Source organism: Mandrillus leucophaeus, unplaced genomic scaffold, assembly GCF_000951045.1.
Source record: "Mandrillus leucophaeus isolate KB7577 unplaced genomic scaffold, Mleu.le_1.0 Scaffold98, whole genome shotgun sequence".
NCBI lineage: Eukaryota > Metazoa > Chordata > Mammalia > Primates > Cercopithecidae > Mandrillus > Mandrillus leucophaeus.
Window position 1 is genome coordinate 1,396,014 of NW_012110696.1, and position 4,893 is coordinate 1,400,906.

The 4,893-nt window shown below is 49.8% G+C and overlaps 1 protein-coding gene across 1 annotated transcript in view; it reads left to right on the plus strand.

Annotated features, from left to right (window-relative positions):
* Window positions 1–4,270: 4,270 nt before the first annotated feature.
* The window catches only part of LETM1 (leucine zipper-EF-hand containing transmembrane protein 1), a 40,813-nt gene continuing 40,190 nt past the window's right edge, over window positions 4,271–4,893 (plus strand). The window contains exon 1 of the mRNA XM_011970866.1: window positions 4,271–4,331. The gene's annotated coding sequence lies outside the window, so the exon portion shown is untranslated. The remainder of the gene's footprint in view (window positions 4,332–4,893) is intronic.

Here is a 4,893-nt window from a genome sequence, read left to right on the forward strand (position 1 = left end):
TGTTAGCCAGGATGGTCTCGATCTCCTGACCTGGCGATCCGCCCGTCTCGGCCTCCCAAAGTTCAGATTTTCTTTACTCTCCTGTTCTTCACTCTAAGGTCTTTTTTCTGTCCCAGGACCCATCTGCACTACCCATCTTGATTACTTCTCAGGCTTTCCTTGTCTGCAGTGACCTTGACATCTTTGAGGAGTAGTGCTCAGGTGGAATGTAGGGTGCTTGCTGCTCTACTGGTATTTCTTGATGTTTCCTCATAATCAAGCTGGGAAAGATGGTTTTTCTGGAGGAAGACCACAGAGGTGAAGCATCCTCATCACATCATGTCTAGGCTCCATGCTATCCAAATGATTTGTCACTGTTGATGTTGACCTTGATTGGTAGGCTGAAGTGGTGTTTGTCAGGTTTTCACTGCGCAGTTACTCTTCTCCTGCCTCTCCATATTGTCCTCTTTGGGAGGAAATCGCTTTATGAGTAGAAGCGGGGTTGACCCTAAGGGCTGTGTAGGAGAGGTGACCTCTGGCCTGAGCTGCCTGGGGACAACAGTGCCATTTGTTGAAACTGGGGAGGACTTGGGGAGGAGCACAAGGCAGGGGGTGAGTTGAGAGTTCTTGGAGGTGTGGACTGTGCGGTGCTCATCAGACCTGTGGGGGATGTGTATTCAAGTCAGGGAAGAGATTACCTGGGGAGGAGGTGGAGGTCAGGTAGGGAGGATCTCCCAGCAGTGGCAAGAGGATCATTGTCTCCTGGAAGCCAGGTGAAGAAAGGTGTGTTATGATAAGAAATATATTTGTTCTTTGACCCGATCCTGGCACCAGCACTGAGGGCTGAAAACCCTGGAAGTTTCCTGAATGATGGGAGTGTCTTTTTTCGTTTATTTGTATTTTGAGACAGGGTCTTGCTCTGTCACCCAGGCTGGAGTGCAGAAGCTTGATCATGGCTCACTGCAGCCTCTAAGCGATCCTCCTGCCAGCTGATTTTTTTTATTTTTTGTAGAGACAGGGTCTCTCTGTGTTGCCCAGGCTTAACTCCTGAGCTCAACAGCAATTCACCCACCTTGGCCTCCCAGAGTGCTAGGATTACAGGCGTGAGATTGGGAGTGTCTTCTATTATTCATTATCACAGCACCTGAGTTTATGCCAGTGAGGTGACTCTAGGCAAGCCCTTAGATAGATTGAGGCGCTGGCCGTGATGTGATTAGAGGGTGGGAACTTCCTGCCCCTTCCAGGAAGGGAGAGGGTTTGGAGATTTAGTTCAGTCCCCATGGCCAGTAGGCCAATACTGTAATCAATCATGAAGCCTTGATGAGAACTTCCGGGTGAGGAGGCTGGTGAGGCTTCCCACTGGTGTTCACCCTGCTCCACAGGACAAAGGATCCTGTGCTCAGGACCTCTCTGGCCTTGGCGTCTTGGCCTCTCTATCTGGTTGTTCCTAGGCACCCTTTATAATAAACTGTGATAGTAAGTAGAGCCCGTTGCTGGCATCTGAGTCATTCTTGTGAATTATCAAAACCAAGGCAGTCATGGGAACCCTCAAATTTGTAGTCAGCTGAAATGTGGGTAGCCTGGGCATATGGAGTGGGGGCAGTCTTGTGGGACTGAGCCCTTACCCTGTGGGCTAACTCTGGGTAGTGTCACTATGGAATTAAATTGTTGGACTCCCAGTTGGAGAATTCGTTGATGTTGGAAAAAAGAACAGAAGGGCTCCCAGCAGGGCCTGGCCGCAGATGACATCTGTGCTCATGAGGGACATGGAGCAGTGATCCCCATCGCCCTGGATGGCCTTGACTGGGGGTTCCTTGGAGAGCTGGGGACAGAAGCCATCAGAACAGGTTTTGGGGAGAGCCTAGTAAGGAAGCCAGTGGGACAGCAAGTGTTAGAGAGAAGGTAGGATCACTGTGGGGGGCAGATCAGGGAGCTCTGGGGACCTGCCAGCCTTCCTGCTTGCTGGGCTGAGCCCTTGAGGTGCAGGAACTGGCCAGGGCAGAGGTGGAGGGGCCGAAGGTGCCATGGTGTGGGGAGGATAGTGGAGAATGTGCTGGGCCCCCTTCATGTGGAGAAAGATGAGGGACCAAAGCTGGTCTCAGCTGGAGTGAGAAGGGTCTTGGTGTGTTCACTTGCACTGTACTTTTAAATTTTAATTTAAAATGTAACTTGATGTGTATGAGAACATAGCTAACATTTTTCCCTTAACCCAGCTCCCAATTTACAGACCAGACTGTTACAAGCCCTAAATGTGGCACGTGCTAGGAATTTCCTTCCCCACAGAAGCATGAGGGTTGCCTCCTGTTAAATGAGGTGAAGTGACAAGTGGGTCCACTGGGAGCAGGATCAGTGCCTGCCCTCCCCATCTTGTCCCTCCTCTCATGGTGGCTCTCGTGGCTGGCTGGAGTGAGCTCCTCCATCTTAAACCTGCACTTTCTGCTCCCTGGCTGAGGACTCATTGCAACCCCACTGCCTAGAGGTTCAAGGCCACTGGGCATCTCAAGGTGCCACCTGCTGGCTCCTGGCACCACCTAGCCTCTGCACAGCCTGGCCTGACACCTCCATGGGCTGGTGCCTCTGGCCCTGCTGCTCCTATTCCTGTCTTGTTCCCAGCATGAAGTTTGACCACAGTGGGCTCTGAATGTCGGTAGTATGAATTAACTCCGACTTTATGCTTGTAGGAACTACAGCAAGTTAGGGAAAGCATCAAAAACTTGTTAAAATCCTAGAAATGTGCTGTACACTTATCACTGTTGTTTATACAAGAAATGGCTTACTCTTGGTGTTTGTGGTTCTAGTAATTCTTTTTTTTTTTTTTTTGTGGAGATGGAGTTTCACCATGTGGGCCAGGCTGGTCTTGAACTCCCGACCTCAGGTGATCCACCTGCCTCGGCCTCCCAAAGCGCTGGGATTACAGGCATGAGCCACTGCGCCCGGCCTGTGGTTGTAGTAATTCTTACAGCTCTTGCCCCTTGGGGTCATTGCTTGCTCTGTAGGGCTGTCTGCATAGAGATCATGTTTCTCCCAGAGCCAGCTGAAGTGAGTGGGGATGGTGCCAACTGGTAGGAGTGCTCCCTCCCTAGGGCTGGCCTGCTTGGCTTCCCTCTTGGGGTGTCTGGAGCCAGGGTCTACTTGAGGCTCCCCATCTTTTTTTAGGACTACTTTGAGATACTGTTTTCCTAACTGGGGCAGACCCTTCACTTAGCAATGTTCTGAAACCTTCCAACACTCAGAACTGGGTTCCAGAAACTTACACACACAGGTTTCTACAAAAGAGATCTGTACTCTTTCAGACCTTTTTTTTTTATTTTTGAGACGGAGTTTCACTCTTGTTACCCAGGCTGGAGTGCAGTGGTACAATCCAGCCCACTGCAACCTTTGCCTCCTGGGTTCAAGCGATTCTCCTGATTCAGCCTCCCAAGTAGCTGGGATTACAAGCATGCGCCACCATGCCCGGCTAATTTTGTATTTTTAGTAGGGACGAGGTTTCACCGTAGGTCAAGCTGGTCTTGAACTCCTGGCCTCAGGTGATCCACCCGCCTTTGCCTCCCAAAGTGCTGGGATTATAGGCGTGAGCCATGGCACCCCGCCTTCTTTCAGACTTAGAAGATATCAGGCTGGGCGTGGTGGCTCATGCCTGTAATCCCAACACTTTGGGAGACCAATGCAGGAGGGTCGCTTGATGCCAAAAGTTGGAGACCAGCCTAGGCAAATAGGCAACAAAATGAAACCCCATCTTTACAAAAATTAGCCGGGCATGATGGTGCATGCCTGTAGTCCCAGCTGCTTGGGAGGCTGAGGCAAAAGGATCCCTTGAGCCCAGGAGTTCAAGGCAGCAGTGAGCCGTGATTGTACCACTGCATTCCAGCCTGGGCAAAGTCAAATAAATAAATAAAAATGAACAAAAGGCTGGGCACAGTGGCTCATGCCTGCAATCCCAGCACTTTGGGAGGCCAAGGCAGGCAGATCACCTGAGGTCAGCAGTTTGAGACCAGCTTGGCCAACGTGGTAAAACCCCATCTCTACTAAAAAAAACAAAAAACAAAAAAACACACATACACACAGAAATTAGCTGGGCATTGTGGTGGGCACCTGTAATTCCAGCTACTCAGGAGGCTGAGGCAGGAGAATCGATTAAACCCAAGAGGCGGAGATTGCAGTAAGCCAAGATCACGCCATTGGCACTCTAGCCTGGACGCAGGAGCGAAACTCCAAAAACCAACAACAAAAAAAGGTATCAGTATAAATCCCTGATTTACTACTTATTTATTTTCCCCTGTTCCTGTTATAGGTAGTCCGGGGGATCCTGCTCATCTCAGCTGTGCCAACACCCTGGGGTTGAGGAGCTGCCTGTGAGTAAATCAGTATCACTCTGCACCTGTCTATTTGAAAACAGGGTTTGAAAATGGTGGAGAGTCACCAGTGACTCTTGACTTTTGAGGGAAACAGTGTATCCTACTTTCCTGTTCTCTGTTTCTTTTAAACCTTTTTCTTTCCATTTTGAAAATGATTGTCCATGCCTCAGTTAATCTTTAGGAAGTATAGAAGCATTCCTAACCTCAGTGCCCAGGTGCACTTGGAGGGCTGGGGACAGAAGCCTTCCTGTCCCCTAACAGGAATTAAATGGAATTTTATTTTTGGACTCCCAGTTGGAGTGGGCACTGGCCACTGCACCTTCAAAGTGTCCAGTGTCAGTATTTTGGTGTACAGCAAGTCTCATTTAATGTCTCTTGGTTCTTTGAAACTGCAACTTTTTTTTTTTTGAGACAGTCTTGCTCTGTCACCCAGGCTGGAGTGCAGTGGCACATGCTTACTGACTGCAACCTCTGCCTCCCAGGTTCAAGTGATTCTCCTGCCTCAGTCTCCCAAGTAGCTGTGATTACAGGCATGCTCCACTGCACCTGGCTAATTTTT